The sequence below is a fragment of the Sturnus vulgaris genome, chromosome 4 (assembly GCF_052056855.1).
Source record: "Sturnus vulgaris isolate bStuVul1 chromosome 4, bStuVul1.hap1, whole genome shotgun sequence".
NCBI lineage: Eukaryota > Metazoa > Chordata > Aves > Passeriformes > Sturnidae > Sturnus > Sturnus vulgaris.
In genome coordinates this window covers 52,245,500-52,266,051 of record NC_142246.1, presented here as the reverse complement: position 1 = coordinate 52,266,051, position 20,552 = coordinate 52,245,500, and the positions used below count along the sequence as shown (strand labels likewise).

General features: G+C 38.3%; 1 protein-coding gene across 1 annotated transcript in view; it reads left to right on the top strand.

The window, feature by feature from the left end:
* Positions 1-11,335: 11,335 nt before the first annotated feature.
* Positions 11,336-20,552, top strand: part of BMPR1B (bone morphogenetic protein receptor type 1B) — a 142,156-nt gene continuing 132,939 nt past the window's right edge. Inside the window, exon 1 of the mRNA XM_088163963.1 lies at positions 11,336-11,399. The gene's annotated coding sequence lies outside the window, so the exon portion shown is untranslated. The remainder of the gene's footprint in view (positions 11,400-20,552) is intronic.

Sequence of the window (20,552 nt, the reverse complement as noted above, 5' to 3'; positions counted from 1 at the left end):
AGGCCGTGTGGAACAAAGTTCACATGGGTACAGGTTTTGCAATTACAGAAAATGGCAATAGTCTATCCCAAGAAAAATAAAGGTTTTTGCATATTTGAACACTTCTCAATGTATTTTCCTTTTGACAGCATGACATTTTGTCAGACCCCTTTTCTTCAGTGCTGAATTTCTAGGCACAGAAATTTTACTTTCTGATGTAGCTTAAGGAAATCTTTGAAGTGAGGTACATTAGCATATAAACTTTGGAATTCTTTGGTTGCTCTTGGGTCTTGATAGTAAATGTTTGTTCAGGTGCCCTGTCTTAGGAAATGAGTGTCTCAATACATTAACTAGTGTGCCCTTTTTTCATTAAAGCACCTGTTGTGTTTTTCAAACCTGGGTTTATTTCTAATTATTTTGAATGTTCTTTTGATCCTGCCTGCTTTAAGTCGGAATAAGAGTGTTCCTTGCATGCATGTGAACATCTCCCTCCCTTGGGGGATTCCTCCCTGGCAGAGTTCATGGAACTGGATCAGTCATCTGTCACTTAACAGTGTTAAAGATTCCACAGGCTTTATCTCTTACCAGTTCTGATAAAATGCTTGTTCCAGTTGCATGGCAAGCATCCACGTTTGGTAGCTGGTGTCTAATGAGTCTGTTTTTAGAGGGCTGACCATATGGGTAGTGAATCTGAAATACTCTAAATATTGTGAATTTACTTTGTGTTGATGAACTTTGGACTCGTTAGGTATATATGAAATAGATTTGATATGTAGATTTTAAAAAATTATTATTAATTACACAGACACAAGCCATCTGTATAGTGATTGTTCATTAAGGTGCAAGAGATGTTCTCCAGGACAAATGGATATTTTATGTTGGTAGAAAAGAAAAGGGTTTTGGAAAATGAGAATGCACTTAAAGTAGCTGAAATATATGATAACTTTGAATTTTGTAAGCAGAAAGGCTGTGAATGGAATGATACTGTATGCCAGCAGAAATTTTAAATTTACATTTTCTTAGAGAATTTGCTAGGGAGAGATGATATTTCCCACATATTGTATGTATGGTTTTATGTAAGATTTCCTTTTGGGATTTAGTAAGATTAAATAGCGCTGGGAAAAATCAGTGTAAAAATTGCCCACAATAGGAAGTCTGTAGGATGTGTGCACAGGCCAGAGGGACTCATCATTTGCTTTTTTTGTTTTTCTGCATCTACATGCTCATTTGCAATATTGCATTAATGTAGGGGTTTGGAGTGAATTATAAAAGGAGTAGATAACAGCTTGCTTTGGCTGTAAAGCTGTACACTCATTTTTTGGCAGTATGTAAAAGGGCTGATTAGGAGAATGTATTTCCTGTATTTTCCAAATATAAACCAGATAGTCATGAAAAAGTCATTCATTGTTTTCTGAAGACTTTTTTTTTCCAGTGTGAAATTTTAGTTTGGGTGAAAAACATGTAAGTCCTTATGCACAAAACAAGCATCAAGAAGGTGATGGCATTAGTTTTTTTCCCCTCCATACCCTTCTTCACTCCCTACCTGGATTCTGATTGTTTCTGGCTTTGAACAGATGAGATCCCTAATGACCACATTAGTGCTTTTAATCCTTCAAAGCACTAGTGAAAGTACAATTACGGTACATGAATATCAAAAATACTTCAGTTCAAGCAGTGGTTTTGATGTTCCAGATTTCACATAATTTTTAGAAAGGAAGATATAATGTACAGGTGGGTGTGGTCCATATTCTGATTGTTGATACTTGCAATTTTTAAGGTCATTTCTTTGAACACTTTAATTGTTGTTCCTATTTAGGTGTGAAAGATCAGGGGTTTTCCAGAATCCAGTGTGTAAGGACTTTTTTTCTGGTGATGTTCTTCTCTTGACCCACTTAGAGCCACTGCTGTGTTTTCCCCTGGTGGTTGTGGTGACTTTGGGTAGTTTGGAGAAGCTGGGAAGAACTTCAGTAAACAGGAGAAAAATATATTCTGGTGATCATCCTATTCTGCCAGTGATGCTGTGCTGATGAGTTTTATAAGGGAGTTTTGGATGACGTGGTAGGTAAAGCAGGGGTCTACATATCCATGGAATCTCTATTTTCTCAGGAGACTCCTTGAAGAAGAAGTTCCTTGATGTTCCTTTTGGTCCTTGTAGCCTCTTTTCCAGGCTGGTATCCCGATTATCTAGTGTAGCTGACCAGCACATCCTTGTACATCACTGGGGCCCAGGAGCACAGGAGCAAACTGAGAGTCAGAGATGCTTGATAACGACAGGCAGAGCTGCTGGATCCCTCCCCACTCATACCTCTGAAATGCTCTTCAGAATGGGGGTCTCTTTGGGAATGGCAAATACTTGGCACTGCAGGCAATGCTGCCAGAAGTCTGGAAAGATTTTGCTTAAAGAGAAGGGTCATTACATTTGTTCATAATGGAAGAAAGAAGAGGTAGAAAGACCCTCTGTGTTATGCTCCTCCTCAAGACAGCCTCAGACTGCCTTCCATCTAGAGGGAGTTGAAACTAATAGTGCTTTATCTAAGAATAACTCATCACAGGCACATTAAATGGTAGTGTCCCAGCAGGATCCATGTGTCCCTGTAGGATTCACGTTGCACATGCAGCACAGCCAGCCTGCTCAGCAGGCCTGTCTTCCTGCTGGGCTTTTAGCTGGCTAGCTATCTCAGCTTGCCTCTGATGGTTTAACACAGCAGAGCAGCAGGGAAAAAGTGTTCTGTCATTATCATATCAATGTTTGCACTACGAGGACGATGCAAACCTCTTCACAGAAAACAACATCCCAAAAGTTTGTGAGGTCTGGGGCTATGGGGACCCTGGTGTCTTATGGGAGCTGAAATCTTTATACTGGTGTACACAGCTCCATGAAACCTTTTCCAGCACAAGCCTGCTGTTTCCATTAAAGGATTTTATGGGGCTCCCTGTACATCATATCTTGCACAGCTTACCATATTGGCTCTTAAAAGTGGCTTTGAATACAATGCCAAGGCCCCCCAGTAGCAGCTTTACAGGCTGCTGGTGAGCTGGGGAGCTGCAGTTGGCTGTCCCCGTGCTAGCTGAGCTCCCTCGCTGGAGTTTTCAGCTAAAATGATGAAGCATCTGTTCTGTCTAGTTTAATTAGATATGACTTCCTTCCTGAATACAGCAGGGAGCTCTGCAAAGTGCTACAAGCTCTTGTTCCAGAAATGCCTCCTTCGAAGGAAAAATGGGCTCTAATCTAATGCCAATGTCTAATCTCTCTCTGTACCTACTCAGTGCCTGTGTAAAGGACTTCCATGTGGGCCCTAAAAATGAAAACAAAAGCTTCACCATCAAGGTAGTTTCTGTTTTCTTTCAGGAATCCTGGCATTTATTTTTTTTTGTGCTTTCAGTTTTGCAAAGTTGCTAAAAAATGATGAAGCTAAATATTTTGTGGGGAAATTTGACACTCATTGTCTATACATCAGCTTGTACAGGAGTACTGCTGAAGGGATCTCCTAAACTCATTAGTGCTTTTGGATCATTAGGTCTGGAATAACGTGCTCAGAACATTTTTGCCATTATATTAAAGACTCAAGTAGATGCTGCAGCCTGTAGCAGGTGATGGCAGCACAGAGGCAGGATGCTCGAAGGCAGCAGCCTTAATTCCACTGTGCCTGCCTGCGGAGACAATTTATATCCCAAGTTTTGTCCCAGGCACTTGCAGGATGCTGTTGAAGTGCAAAGTGACCTCTGGTAGCCTCAGGACATAGCCAGCTCATTTTCATGTGGATATAAGGGCAAGGGTGTCCCACTCAAATGTTGCCACTTAGAAGAAACATTTTAAGAGGCACATATTGACACATAATACAGCTTGGTCTGTTTTTCTGTGTAAGTTATTTCAGTGCAAGGGGAAAACAAGCATGTAAAACCTCAGCATGTTATTGCATAGTAATTTTAAAAGTGGTAGAAGGATGTACAACAACAGGCATTTAAAGCAGGGCATAGCTTGGGGGTTTTTAGCAGTGATGGGGACTGAATAATATGTATTTTTGTTCAGGAGGCTAAATGTTAAAATAGGGCAATAAAACTGAAGGATATATAAATGCAAATTATTTTTTCCCTCAATAAACACAGAGTTAAAATTCATCTCCTTAATAAACCACACTTAAAGATTAGAGCACTGAAGAAACAAACACTAGATAAGCTTTTAGTATGACAACATCATCCTCTGGCTTTTTTTTTTAAAGGAAAAGAGGCAACTTACAGATTATATGGAATTAAGAAACATATGAGAGAAACTTCCTAAAGGAGAAGTTTGGTGCTCTGATTAACTTACGTCTGAAGAAGAAAAGTCTCAGGGAGATGGGAGTCGAGTAGAAACAATTCTAGATCTAAACAGGCTTCATCACTAAAGAATATTTGATAATTAATAGTAGAGTTTTGAAGACTCTGCCAAGGTAAATTCTTTTCAGTGCAATTAGCAAAGAAGGAAGGAAGTGTTCAGTTGTTTGATGCTCACAGTCTGACAGTGTTGTATTTCTATTTCATGAGAATTTTCTGCTTCACATTGCTGTGGTTAATACTTGGAGGGAGGAAAATACAGAAAATAGAAGTCAGCACTGAATGGGAAGGGGTGAACTTAAGAATAGGGCTGCAATGCATGTGGATCCTTTCAAATGGAAAAAAGCAGGAAAAGCCAGGCAGGACTCGGTGGTTTGATTTAGACCCAATGCTGTGTTTTGAGTAGTTTGCCCATCCTAAACTGGTCCATAAGGGTCTCTGCTTTTGGCTACTGCTTGTTCTCTAGACCAGAAGAGCATGTCATAGTGCACTTCCAGATGTGACTTCCCAGGCTCAAAGCACTTCAGTGAGTCATAAAGCAGAGTGTCAGTAGCCACATCTTTCAAGATTGTTATAATTAGAAAAGAGCCCAGAGAGGAGGGTGTAAAAGGCTGCTCCATGGTTGGATTGCAAAACTATTGGCTCCAGGTTCTCATAGAGTCTGTGCATGAATATGGCTGGAGCCTGAAATCTTGCAGTTTTGTCATGTCTACATGTTTTCCAACCTCTTTTTTTTTTGACAAAGACTACAGTGAACACCAGCCAACACGTGGCTTGTGTTATTTTTGAATTATTATTGTTAGGATTTTGCATGTTGACTAATGTGTAATTGCTGCGGCGTATCACAGAAATAAAATGCGGCCTTATTTTGACAGGGAAAGGTATGTTACAATTTTCTTGTGATATATTGCACTGCCTTGTTAGTTTGATATTTTCCATTAATGTGAAAGAGCAGAGTAAGGGAGCAGAAGAGATGTTCATCCTTGAAAGGCTCTCATGTCCTCTACCAATGAGTCGCCTTCCCTGTACTGTGTGGTGTGCTGCCCACTCAGAGGTTAGCTGGCAGTTCACACACACTTTGTTCCCCTGCAAAATCCCTGCAAGCTCCACCAGTCTTCCCAGGCTGCCCTGTGGGTCTCTTGGTTGCCAGGCTTGAGAAACTGGAGTGTGTTCTTCTGGATTTAGCCAGAGTATAGGAGGCACTTTCAAGTAAGTGTGATCTTGCCTGTTTTCAGATTCAGAAGCTTATTTGAAACAGTTTATATAGATTGCTTCAGATTTTTATGGGGTTTTTTTGTCATGACTTTTGATGTGTAAGCAGTCAAATTTTACGTTCACTGCCAGACTTGCTGAGGTTTAATGATGCAGGTAATTTATGGGCTTTACTAGAGATGGAGATTTATGGAAGCAAAAATTTATGCCATTAGATACATTAGTGTATTTCTATTTAACTTTTAGAGTAATTAACTTCAGAAGTTATTTGAACAGTTAGTAAAAGTTTTATGATGATATGGCTTTATTACGATTTTCCAGTTGGTTTCACTTCCACTGCATTGTCTTGTTTACTTGGCTGTTCACTTATTGGTCTGATTTTATGTGGTAGGAGCAGCAATGATTATAGACATTAATTTCCTATGAAAAGCTTATGTTACTCTGTTAAAAACAAAACCTAAGTCCTCAAAAATGGTATTGTAAAAATTCCTCTTTGAATAGGAAGTTTGAACAGCTGATCTTGATAGGTCATAGAGAGCAAATGTATTAATTAGCGAATTGGGTGCCAACCTTTTACTTCTACGTCAGAGCAGTGTCTCATGCAGAATAATCCTCAAGATGTGACTGAGACTGCTCATGTCGTAGCGTTAGACCAGAAGCACACACCAATGCCACTCTGAGGCTGAGGTTTTAGATGGTATTTGGAGTTGTATTTCAGGGGACAGGTGGAAGTAATGATGACAATTAGAATGCCTTTGATGCCGCATTTAGCAAGTGCTCTTTTACTAAAGTGGGCAGATCAAACAACAGGAAGCAGTTCCCTCACTTGTAATACGAAGCTTGGCTTTGCAGCCAGTGCTCCCTCCGAAAATCTGCCTCTCTTTTGCAGGGAGCAACTAAAACTGTTGCTTTCCCTGGTGCCCTGTTTCCCCTGGTTTCCCTATTGGATTTGCTCCTCTGTGCAAGTTTAATGCAGGAAATACAAATGGAATCAAGTCAGTTCTTTGTCACCTGGGGTATATTGACACAGCTAGAAGAGCCTGAAAGCCTCCTGCCCGTCCTAGGAAGCTTACACCATGGCTGTGCTGAGAGCAAGCAAAGTGACTGCCCAAGTTAGGGAATTCTGGCTATGCGTTGGAGGCTATTGCATTTTTGTCCCCATGAGTAATTCACTCCAAAATCCTGATAGTTCCCACTATTAATGTAACCAGATGACACTGAGTGGTCCAGAACTGCAGAATTTTGCTGAGCACATCTGTCAGAGACAGCAGAAGTGTAACTTATGTTCATGCTGATCTTTGAGCGATGGCATTCATTGTCTCAGCTGACATTTAATAAAGATCATTCTAATCATCCTTCACAAAAACTATGTTTACTTGTAGCCAACCTTCCCTAAGATACTGAAAAGTAAGGACATCCTGCTGGTCCAACTGGTTGACTGTTGTCTTATTAAGAACTACACATCTGCAGTCATCAAATACAGTAAATCTATGCTATAGACCTGAGTCCATCAGTTACATGTTCCATATTTGTTCCATACGTGATATGTTATTTCTTTGTTTCTCGTGACTAAGAAAACAAGGATACAGGACATGAAATGCAGCTGAGTTGTGTACATGCGGATGAGCTGACGTTTGCACTGACTTGGAGTTGAGAACATAAGATGGAATGTGCCATTCAAATGTGACTCCAGCAGTTCTGTCTCTTTTTCATGCTTTTGGTATTGCAACTATGTTTAGCATATCATGTTTTGGTTGAGGTGCAGCTTTGGAGTTCTGTAATGTGACTTGGTATGTATTCAGAACAAGGGTCAGGTTTTACCTTTTTTTTTTTTTTTTTTTTTTTTTTCCTGACAGAGAAAGACTAATTGGCAGATGCCTGAGACTTTCAGGGATCCCCTGCTGTTACTTCTCAGCCATGAACACCTTGTTAAAGTTTATTCAAAGTCACTGCTCCATGTTGAGTTGCTGGAATACTGAATTGTTCTTTCCACTGGGACGTGCTTGATTTGATCGAAGAGAGCACAGCTCCCTCCCAGTGTACCCAGTGTAGCAGTGACTTGTGGTTACAAGCATGAGGGAATGGTGCAGGGGCTACCGGCAAGCAGCAGCTTGGCACATCACACTATTCATGCATTTTCTGGTGGCTGCTTTTTTAAATCCCTCTGTCATCCGGGAGGATGTACACAGGCATTTCACAAATAGTAACATGCATAAATCCACCAAAGTGATTATTAGGCAGTGCATATTCATGTGACTGCTATAAAGCTGTTAATGCAGGGGAGGTTGGACTAAATGACCTTTAAAAAGTCCCTTCTTACTCAAAATGTGCTATGATTCTATAATGTTAGGTGCACATTACATATTTGTAATATTTGAATAGTAGAAAATATATTCTCTGCATTTTAATCGCTTATTAGCTATTAAAATTTTCTGGTATTTTATATAGTATATTTTATATACCATGGGTATATTTTTTTCTATTTTCCGTAGACATGTGAGTAAACACTACATGGGTGTTCCCCTGGAAAGGGCAAATATAAAGAAATTCCTCTTTCATTTATGTAGATAAATCAGTGTTTTCACATTAGTGGGTGGTAGGGAAAAGGCTAAAAATATTTTTTGCCCATAAATTATATTGCAGTTAGCACAACCACTTTTGCATGTGATCCCTTAATTTATGTGTGTGGCAAACTCAAAGGTGAGATGCCCCAGATCTGATTGCAGTCTGTATCAGTGTAAAGCAGATGGACAGCAGCAGCTCCCCAGGCAGCCACAGTGCTCTTGTGGGTGGAAGTCAGCCTGAGATCAAAATCTGAAATATTTACATATTCTAGATAAGAAGGTGAAACTTAATATTTTGTCTTGCTAGTTTTGAAGGAACTGTCTCAGCTGGTTTTCTATTTGTTCTGTTTTCTGCTGTCTGTTTTACTTATGCTGAGGAGTACAAGGAAAAACTAAGTCAAGGCATTATAGTACAATAAAAAGCTATCTGGTACCTAAGAATAGGAAAGGAAACTTACTCTGCATGGTCCATCTACTACTAGTGGAACATACAGCTGGATCTCTGCAATAAATTACTGCAGAGGGTACCTCAGGTACTCTCTGAGCAAGAAAAATTTCTGAACTGTGCTCGCAACAGTGGTTTTTATTGTGGAGAGTTCTCCTCTGTGTTTGCAATAGACAATAAGTCAACTGATGTGATGAAATGTCCTTTTTGCCCTTTTCAGGGTCCTGGTTTATTGCAATGGAGCACTTGCACAAAGTTGTGCCACATAGGCATTTTTTCAGATGTTCCTGAATAAAAATAGTTTCAAATTGCCATGAAGTGGCTTCTGGGTTATGAACATGAATTTCATAAATCTTTTTATCTAAGTTAAAGCAAAATCAAGAGAAAAGCTGACAAGATCTTTGTTAAAACAAACAAATCCACACAACAAACTGTGTTAAGCAGTTAAAAAAAAAAAGTCTCTGCATGGCTCTGGTGAGTATCCACAACTTGAAGCCCAGAAGTACTAAATTTTCTTTCCAAACAGAAGGTGCCTTCTGAATGTGGACAAGGAATCAGACAAATCAATTAGCCAAAATAAATGATAAAATGTTCCTTGGAGGCATAAGGCAAGTCTTCAGCCCAACAGTACTTTAAAGTTATGCAGACTTTAAAAGGAAGATAAACTGATACAAAAGTACTGCAGCAGATTGAGTTGGACAGCAGATTATAATTCTTTTCTGGTTGCAAGCAAATAACTGAAACTCTAGGCTTCTATTTCCCATACATGAACACAATGAGATAGTGTTTCTTACTTTCAGGAGAGAAGTGAATATTGTTTCTCAAAAATGTCTTGTGTGTCATTTATTCCTATTGTATGGGGTTTTTTGGGCAGTGGGTGGGAGGTTAAGCTAGGTCGTTTATAAGCATCTTTTTGGAATTGTTTTCATGGCATGATAGAAACAAAGGTCTTTAATCTCAAATTGGAATTCTTGCATTGCATATTTGAGCAACTTTAATATGTCATTTAGTTTAATGGAAAGTTTTCATGGAAAATTTTAGTTATTTTATAGAGAAACTAAGGAATTTTTTTATCATATTGATTATTTCTACATTTAACTGCTGGCACTCCCTTACTGTGGGTCTTATTAATCATGTTATGTGAATTATTCAACTTTCCATATAAACTATATATTTTTTATTGCAGATGTTTAGGATTTGGTTTTGTATTGATGGACTGTATGAACTCTTCCAAATGTGGGAATGTATGTTTGTAAAATATTACTGAACAAACTACTGTAATCGCCCTGTCTTCTTTCTAAATACATCCTCCACTTTTACCAGAGGTAACAAAAACATTATGCTAAAAGAATTTGAGCTAGTTGAGACCACCTCCCATTTCTAGATTTGTGGTTGATTTTGGTCATGTTGAATTTGAAGCAGAAACTCTCAGTGAAGGAATGCAGTGCAAGAGCCTGGGTCCAGATGTTATGCTTTCCTCCCATACCAACCCAGGCCTCTGAGGCAGAGATCCCCCTCTCCGAAAACAAGACTTGGACAAAGTGCAAACACCTCATTTCCTGAAATCTCATTGTTTAGGCCAACAAACAGGCAGGTCAACGTGCAGGTTGCAGAACTGAAACTGAACACCACCTCAGTTTCCCTGGATCAATGAAGTGTAATTTGAGGCTTGTGGTTGCCTGTCCAGCTTGGAGAACCAGCACAGAGAACAAAGGCTCAACATTGTGGCCTTCAGATATTTGAGCAGTGAAATAGTGTTGCTGCTGTTCTCTTCTGCTGGCTTTTGGCTCGGGCTGTGCTGTTTAGATAGGCTAGGCATAAATTTTCCGTGATGGCTATGCCAGCAAACTCTCCTAGAACAGAGGCAGCTTATGCTGGCTGTAGTTAGGTTAGTTGAAGAAGAAAAACAAAGCAACAACAAAACAAAACCCCAAACCAGGAAAGAAAAGCTTGAGTTCTGCAGATGTCCACACAGACTGTTTCTTACAACAAACTTCTTGGTCTGACTCTGTCAGTCTCTCTGTAAAATCAAGTCAGCAAAGAGCCCTTAGTGAACAATAACTGAAAAATTTGGCACAAATCTGTCACTAGACACAGATTAAAGAACAGTAGATGTAACTGGCTGTGATACCTATGGCATTTTCAGCACCTTGTATGAAAGGTTAGAGCTCATAGCTCCTGCCCTCAGTGGGAGATGGCACATATACATGTGGGCTGTCTTGACTGGAATGTTTTTGCAGTGTGGCTGCTGCTTTTTGGACAGGGAGGGCGTTTTTGATCAGTAGAAACTCAGGCTCACAGTATTTTGCTTAGCTGCAGCTCAGGGTGTTAATTTATATTAATTAGGCTTCACTGGTATGTAATCAGATCCATACTTCTAGCAAGTATGGGGTTTTTTTTGCATGTTTTTCCTGAAGAGGTCATTAGAAGTTGATGGGAGCTGAGTGCATCTCGGCCCAGCCACGCACCTCTTCCTAAAGCACCTAATTCAATTGATTGGGGTGTTTAGTGACAAGAAATACCGTGTCAGCAGGACCTTAATTATTTAATCTATCTAACCACAGCATGAGTGTTATGAGTAATGCATGCATGGTGGTAGATAAAACTCTTACATTTCCTTATATGTCTGAGCAGGGACACTGGGAAAGGGAAAAGGTAGCTTTTATTAGTAAGTATATACAATATTGTACAATTGCTGCTTGATATGTGCCACATACCATGAAAATAATTAAAATTTTATCTGTCAGTTTGTTTGAGTGTGACTCTAATACTAATGTTAAATGTACAGTATCATCTGTAATTGATATATTTTTCTGCTCAGTTGTAGATTATATCATCTTAAACTGTGAGACAAGAATACTTCTTGAAAATTAAGAGTTCTACAGGTAAGAACTGAGTTAACTGATTTTCTTTTTAGAAAGACCATTGTTTTTTATAAGCATCATCATAAACTAAACACAGAAGTGTTCAGACCTCACAAACTACACTTTGAAAAGCTGAAGAAAAATCACTTGAAATGCTCACAGTGATACAAGCAGGATATCTGAGAAAGACAGATGTCTTTCTCAAGTTTGAATGATATTAGTATTCTGAATGCTTAGTACCTGGGATGTCTGTCAAGAAGGGATTTGTAAAGAATTGTCTCCTGACAGAAAAATGTGAGCCAGTTGAGAAAGTGGCTGGAGGTAATGGGCACACACACACCAGGTGTTGGCAGCATGACTCTAGTGCAGGCTGCTTGTCATTGTCTGCCTCATATTTTCAGATACCCATTGGGAGACCTAAACTTCGTGTTCAGGAAATGTCCCTAGTCCCCTTGGGGTTACTGATAAATAATAGCATGCCCTGCAAGTTAAGCTGTCATTCTTTGAGTGATGTCTCCCCTGGGGTAAACAAGAGGTAGATCTACAGAGCAAAAAGTCATCAGCTCTTTGTTTAAACAATCTGCTAAAACTCCTGCCTAGTGCTTAAGAAAAACGAATTTGAGTCTTTTCAGGAGAATGGTTGAAAACTTAAATAATTACTCTGTTCATAATGGGAAAACTCCCACTTTGCTGGAGATGGTGTTTTAAAGCCTTACAGTCAGAGCTGATATAAAAACAAAATGTGAGCAATTTTACCTTATCACGTAATGGAGAGAGTTGTGTGTTTTTTATTTCTAATGCAGACTGAGACAATGCAGGTAAGCAGTTCACTAGACCCCAAGTAAAGGACGGAGAATTGCAGAAATTTGATAGATGCTTACAAAACCTATGATGTCCTTTAAGTTATGAACTCTCAATCCACTTTTCCAGGCCACTGAAAACTCTGTGAGCTGTTTAATCTACAGAGCCTTGCCATCCTTTCAATTTCTTCCTTTTTGCATACGTCTATTCCATCTTAGAGCTCATAGACACAATACAGGAAGTTGTTGAAATTGGAAAATTAAACATTTTTCCATGCACAGATAGTGCTTCCTGACTGCATCATATTCTGTTACCTTGCCTGCGTATCATAAAGAGCCTGAAGCTGAGAAATTGTGTTGAAGTTCCTTTGGGTTTACATTCTTGGAACTTTTCCTAGAGCAATTTCACGACTTAATTTGCATTTGGTGTTAGAAAATTTATAAGACTCTAGTGCTTTGTTACTTATACCTAGATTCTGAAAGGAAAAAAAAATGAATGCCTATTAAGTTCAAAATAAATTTGTTGCCTTTTCTTATAAAAATGGATGTGCTAAACTTGAAATGCCAGTAAGTTGCATGGAGGTATTAAAAAAAAAAAGCTATGTTATCTTCCAAACATTATAAACTAAACAAATGAATTAAGTATAATCTTTTCTATGTCAATTTTTATTTATATAGGAACATGATATATAAGCATTTTTATGACTGTTAAAATGCTATTAATTTTCTGTGTTCCGTCCCAAATCTTTGTCTTCCCATTCTTGTCGAAAAGGAATCTTGTTATTATTAACCGTTCAAGCATATTTTAAGCAGAGTTTTGAAATACTTCCTTTAACAAAAAACTTTTAAAAAAATTTTAAAAACATTTTAAGGTTAGTAGTCTATTTACCATATTTAACTACATGACAGCTAATGCTATTCCTGCTTCTACAGTATCCTAGTTAATTGTTTATCTGCCTGAATCTGAAATGAGTACAAAGGTAATAATAGAACCAATGTAATTGTGTGGATGTATGCATGGCTTTTGGTTGTACATCTGCATAAATGTAAATGGCTTTATTGCTTTACACTAATGACCTTTTGAAGGGTTTTGGATTACTCTGTGCTTAAAATGCCTCCCTGGAGGAAGGCAGTGCCTTGGATGTACGATGTTCCTGGTCAGTTCAGTCATTTGGGGGAAAAAAAAATTGCCTCAGTAAATTAAACACAAAAACCCCATGAGGGTAGGTCCATGCTTTCTCCATGTAATTCCTCTACTAGTGCTTGTTTTTAGAATTATACTTGTGTAACACAAAACATTTGAGCTAGTGTACACTGCATTATAGGCATCTGGCTGTAAAATGCTACAGAAGATTGTCTCCTCTCTTAGCAGTAATTTTTTAACACTTGACCAATTAAAAACGAGCTTTAAAATTTTAGTGACTGTGTAAATTTTGAATGCCCTTCCTTATGTGATGGTTGAAGTAGTTCCAGTGAGTTGTGCTGGTCGTTTCTGCCACTGCTTTACCAATATAATAAATTAATTCAAAGGCTGTATAGAAATGTTTAATTTGTATACCTCCACTACCATTTATTACTGGGAAAAAAAATCAATAATAAATGATAGAAAAAAGCAATAATAATTCTGGTGCTTCACGCGTTGCATACCTGAAAAACTCATTTCAGCTTGGTTTTACTTTGAGAAGGACTTTAACTTAGTTACTGTTGTTCCAAGAATATTTCTTCTATGGAAAGAAGAAATAATAATAATAATAACATTATCAAACCTAATAACTTCACCTGAAGTAATTTTTTGTTAAGGTTTACATGGAACCAATGCACCCGAGGAAAGGGCATGGCAATATACAGAAAACTCTTGCTCTATACCCTGGGCTTGAAACCAATCAGGTTATTAAGCTGACTGTTACTTGGGCCAATAGTGAGTTGTCTTAGGGAGCACAATCACCTGAAAACTATTTCTTTTAGGGAGCAGGGACCAGGGAAAAAGAAGACAGAGGTAGCTCTCAAGTGGCTTAGTTGTGTAAGCTGGTGTCACAGACAGGGTCATGAAAAAGGCAGTGACAGTCCCAGGGAAATAGGAGGGTGAGGGTGGGGTGGGCAGAGGAAAGAAGAGTAGTGCTTTCTCTGGCAACCTGCTGTCCTCTCATCTTAGCTGTGTCATAAAACTTCTCTTTGCAATTTAATGAGGAATTCTCCAGTCTGATGATCATGGCAGAATAAAGGAGTGTATTATTACTGAGAGGCCCCAAGAAACATCTCCATCCCACTAGCTCCTAAGGAAAATATGCCCCTGGAGCCTTCCTCCACCTCAGATCTCTTCTAAGGCTTCTTTTCTTCCGCCTTCTGAATCCTTTTGGCAGATTCAATTTATGTCATGCTCTGGGGATTTGATTAATTTCCTATTATTGGCCAAGTCTTGCAAACCCCTGCACTCAAGGTTGGCAAGTGTGCTGTTAAATCTTGGTATAGATGAGTTCTGTTCCTGTACATTCAACCTATGGCATCTTTACTGTCTGGGACCATCCACCCAAACTGTGTTTGTTTGATGAGTATGTGGCACCAGAATGTGAAATCTATCCTATTAGCAGAGTAAATAAATTTACTCAGTATGGAACTTTTAAGTAGTTTTTACCATTTGCCTTAGGATCATAATTTAAATTAAATTTGCTTTAAATGGAAATCTAGATTCAAGCTGACATCATAACATATGACCTCCACTAGCAATGAAAATTGAAAACATGAGACAAGGACATTAATCACTGAATAGTTTATAAGCTGCCCTGAATGTTCATCTGAAATGTTAACACTATTTTATTATATGCAATAACAGCTTAAAGTAAAAATTTATGAACACTGTGAGGTGCCTAAGATAAGGCATTCAGACTCATTTTATTGTGCACTGGCTCAAATCTTTTGAGTCTTTAGAGAAGTGCACAGAGGCACTTGCGTGTCTAACCAATTGCTTTTAGTGCATTGCATAGCCTCCTCCTTTTACTGAGACTGGAAATGTGAGCAGGATAGTGGGGATCAGATTTGGCAGCCAGACTTGTGTGAACTCAAACTTGTTCATACATAGCCATTTGCAGGAGGAAGTGTTTAATGGCCTCAACGTGGAAGTGTCTGTGAAGTTTGGGTCATTGTTTTTTTGGGTTTTAATTCTGCTTAGCAGTTTGAATTTCGAATTGGAATTCTGATAGTAAGTTTTGATTATTAATTCTTTTTTAAGTAGATAACTGTAGTTGTAATGTTGACTGTAGCTGTATATGAAGTATAATGAGTGCAGTAGAGCTTACTTATGCAAAACTGACCAGGGCTGTCATCAAACAGATCTCTTCAGATGACCTGATGGAATTAGCACTTTAAACCAATTCAGTTTCATTAATTTTTGGAGTCTTGATGTCTTTTCATTGATTTTTGGGGTTTTGTACCTGGTATTTTATAATTAGCAGGCACAAAATCTATTTGATTGTCTGAAATGGAAGAAATTTAAGAATGTCTTTTTTACTTGTTTGTCAAATTTATAATGCTTTGTCTGTAATATATACCCTTTACTTGTGAACTCATCAGTGTAACCCAGAATCTTCAAAATTTGATGTCATACATAGTTGACTTGGTGGAGTCTGGAAAAATACAAGGTAAGTTGGATTATTAGTTTCAAAACTATTCACTGCTGCTCTTTTGCTGGGAGAGCTTCTTTGTTCTGTGTAGCTTGAGCCAGTGATTTAAAAATAGATTTAAAATACTTTTATAGGTAAGAGTGAGCTTAATTGACAATGAGCTGATTGTAGCTTTTGTATTTTGCTTTACTGGGTAGTTCTAGTAGTAAACTGAATTTATTGAAGTAAATCTATGAAATCACTTTAATTGCCTGATCTCAATAATATTTTTAAGGAATTCCACTATTTGCGTGTTTTTATTTTAATGTAAGGTACATAGTGCAGCTTGTATATGCATATTGTTTGAAGGCTTTGAATGGCTTGCCTGTCTGATCCATTTTAATAGATTCCAGCCTTTTTCCATGACATCATTATTATAACAGACTTCCTAGGAAATATGAACAGCTGCTGTGTATTTTTTCCCCGTGTTTGATATTAAAATTGTAGCAGCTATTCTGTTCTTTACAAATGACAGCAATAGGCTTGTCTGATGTAAAACAAAATGAAAAAAAGTCCAAGTAAGGAGCTGTGATACTGTTAACAGGCCAGTAATGTAACAGGTCTCCATGTATGAATCATTTCATAATGCAATAAGGGATTACTTATGCTGCTGTCATACTGGTCAAAGGTTGGTCCTATTTCCTTCCCCCCTCCTCCTGAACTAAACTGTGCATCATTAAAGATGATAAAAACAGCATTGTGCTCAGCTTCCTGGCCCAGATGGCAATTTGCATGAAGAATTTTACTGTATTTTTTCCCCTAATATTCTTATGCAGACTGTACATAGAGGTTTTAAAGTTCTTTCCAGTTCAGGTCAAGCAGACTTCTTCCTTGTTTCTCTGCGCATCTGGGCATTCAGGGATGGCTTAAAGGCCACTTAACATGGAGCCTGGAGTATTAAATAGAACTATTAATTCATCAGTCTCGTTGTTACATGCAATTTTTCTGTCTTACTCCATCTGTAAATAGCTGAAAGGTGTCAAAGAGGGACATGGATCTTTAGGTCATTATATTCCATGCTGTCTGAAATACCTCAGTTGGAGTTTTAGTTTCTTTTAGACAACTCGTGCAAACCAGTCATGATGTCTGATATGTTTCATGCCTCAATATCTGCATTTGACACAACAAAAGCAGCAGGTATAAAGAAAACCTTCCTGTGGCTCTGAATAGAAACGCACAACACTGTGTGGCTGACTTAGAGACCAGACAAGTCTTAGAGTGCAATATGACCATGAGACAGCTCACCATCCATTAATGCTGTTATCTCAGTCCTGTGTCTTATGGAGTTCCTTCTTCCTCCATTTTCAAATAAGTCACCTGTGTATTTTCTCCTGGGGGGGGGAAGCAGCAACTAAGTACTGTTCTTTATGAAGTAGGGAGATGGTCTAGGCACCAGGTGTGTGGCTGTGAGCTGATTGAAAAGTGCTCCAAGAAAATCAATACTAACCTTGCAATGAGAAGTTAGATGAGGAATGACTGCATTGCTCCTGTCTGTGGTGTTCATCAAATGGTGCCTGTTCTGCAGAGCATGGTAGAGAAATAATTTCATGAACAAAATAACTAATACCTTTTGGCAATTATCAGTTACAAGCTCTTCTTCATCTGTTAAGGACTCCACGAGAGACTGCTTGGCCTGTTCTCCATTAATGTCCTAAAGCAGTCGTGAAAGCACATGATACATACATAATATTAATGCAAATTATTATTAGCCCAGATGTAAGAACTCAATGAAAATTCTGTTTCATAGCCACAGAAGGTCTAAATCAATGCTGAGAATATAATGTGTGATGCCTGCAGAAAAAAATCTGACGTCATTCCTTCAAATATTTGATGCATCATGGTACTGAGAAGCTAATGGTTGATATCTGTGGCTTCTGGTCTGTACCACACCCTGGATGGGAAGACAGCTTCAAACCACACAAGCACTTTTGAAGGGGAGCTCACACTTGGGTGGCATGGTTAACAAAAATGCAGTTTTACTCCAATGTTAAACAGTTTTGGAGCTCATTTTTTTGGTTGTCTCCTTGTTTTCACAATTGAAATGAGTGTAAAGTCTGATACTCAGTGGAACAAAATTTCTGTCTCATTTTCACTTAGTTTTTGCAGGTAATTATAAAGCAAAATGAAGAAACAGAATATTATATATAAAGTATTTTGAGACTGGAGTTCTTATCATATCACTTCTGCTTTGAGGAAAAAGTCTTTCTCAGTACCCTAAAATTCCCCCATATGGGGAAGGCTATAGAGACTTAGTCCTATTGATTTTAGCTTACTGTTTTTTCTTTTTTCAAGCATACAGAAATTAATTTCTTCCTTCGCCTTCTCTCAATCCCCTTATCGTTTTCAAAATTATAGTCCTCTGGTCTTGCATTTCTGGTCAGTCTGGCTTTTCAGGTGTGCAGTCAGGCTGTGGATTGTTTTATTAGTTTGTTTCTGTAAATAAACTTCTTTAAAAAATAATTTTTCCACTTCCTACCCCCAAAAGAAGGTTCAAGAGAGTAACTGATATTTGCATAAATATATAATTATCGGTTTTAAATATATGTCAGAGATAAATATTTGTCAGATCAGCTTATTAAAATTCTGCTTACAAAATAAATTTCTTTTGTAGCTGTTATTTTTATTTTAAAAATGTAAAACATCAACCATCCTGTAGAGATGAATCACTTTGTGGTGAAAAACAATTTTGCAGCCATTGATACATATGAATTAGAATATATAAAATATCAAGTAACTTTATAATAATTACCACAACCATTCAGATCTGTGTGTGGAAAAATTCCACTGAAATGAGTGTGGTTGATCTATACTTACACCACTGAGCCAAACAGTAATATGGATCATTCATTTGTAATTTGAATGCCAACAAATCTGTAATAAAAATTTCTACCATTCTTCAGACATGTCATGGAAAATGTTTTGCATTTTGCTTCACAGACGTCTGAAATAAAACTTGGAATATGTCTTAGTAATAGCATAGGTTCACAAAAACTGAAAAAATATTTAACTGTGGCTTTCTTATTGGCACCCTTCTTACAGTGAATCTGCTCACCTGTGAGACAGCAGAGAGAGCAGTTTAGAGTAGTTGAATATGGCCTGTTTTATAATAAATAACAGTGTATTTTAAACTGAGGGCAAGAACTGTTTTTTTCTCATTTGCAGTACAAATGCTTTTCAATTAGATTTGTGCTGAACTCAGTGGCAGACTATGGAATGAAAAGCATGTCTTAATAAGCTGAACATGATCTTTCAGGTATTTGTGCATCTCCTAGCAGCAGTGCCTGCCCATGCAGCAGGTCAGACAGCTGCTTCATCTCTTCCACCAGAAGTACTCAGAACATCAAAGTATGCAAGACACAAAGACCTTCCTTGAGGCCCACAGTGCTTGGAAGGCTTTACTGGTTTCTGTGTTTTTCTCTCTGCTATGTAAATGTGTATCCTCATGATAAACTCTTTAGGGTGTGGTTCATATATGAAAGTGTCACTTCCCAAGATGACTGGTAATAACAGACTTGGAATGATTTTTGGGGTGGAGATTTTTTTTATGCCTTCATCATCATCAGCGTCACACTGGCCCATGTTGGCAATGAGTATAATCTATAATAAACTATTGCCTTTAAAAATGGTAGCATGAGATGAGTCGATGCCTGTTAGACCAAATGCAGAAGACTGTACTGCAAACCATCTAAAGTAATTGTAATACTATTGCTGCTACAGCCACGATATTCGAAGACTGGTGAGGGGGCAGGGTTTGCACAGAGAGGTAATATCTTTTATTAGATGAACCAATATAGCTGGAAAAAACAGATGCTTCAGACACACAAATCCTCCTTCAGGACAGTGCAGGAAAGGCTTTCTATGCCCTGAAGCTTGCCTGTTTTTTCCAACTGTATCAGTTGGTCTAATAAAAGATATTGCCTGTCCCTGTAAACTTTGCCTGACAGAAACATGAGCATTTCTGTCAGCCCTTTAACAGAAAAGCCTGCAGCAGCATGGGCACGGTACTTTGCTGGATTTCTTATGTCATACTTCTACTCCTGCTTTAGATGCCCTGCACTTCTCAGACATGGGGGAGAAAGGGAGAATGTGTTAAATTAATAGGATTAATAGACACTGCTTATCAAAGTAGTTGATTTATTCCTTTCCTTAGCTTTAGCTTAAATTTTTGATGGAAAGGAAATTTTGCCCTCTACAGAGTCTGTTTCTTTCTCCCCACTTGAGAGACTTGGGTCCTGTAGCTCCTGTTAATGCTGATCTTCCCGGTGTGGTCCGCCTATGTATTGGAACAGTTACAGAAGGGAAAATTGTTCCCTGGCCATTGCTCTGCTTTTCTGATGAGTCTGATTTTGTAATGTGCTTAGAACTGTAGTGATAATACTTGCCCAATAGCTGGTCGTAAGTCTCTCGCTTAGATTTCAAAAGGGCTCTAGGGTTCTCCTTGCAGAAAATAGAAGACAAAAATATTCGGTGGCTTGACGGGAAGTGTGTCTAAAAGGATCTGCTGTAATGTAAAAACAAAAGGACCAGTGTTTCCAGCTAGAGCACCAAGCATCTTGGAGTCTGCTGTGGAAAATGTTTATAGTGTTGTATAGTTTTATTAGCACAGATTGAAGGAAAACAGCTTATTGAATGATTCTGAGGACTAGATTCAGTAGCAGTGGACTATTGAAGAATGGTCAAAGAAAACCCCTCTCTGCTATAGGGTGAGAGCATGGAAT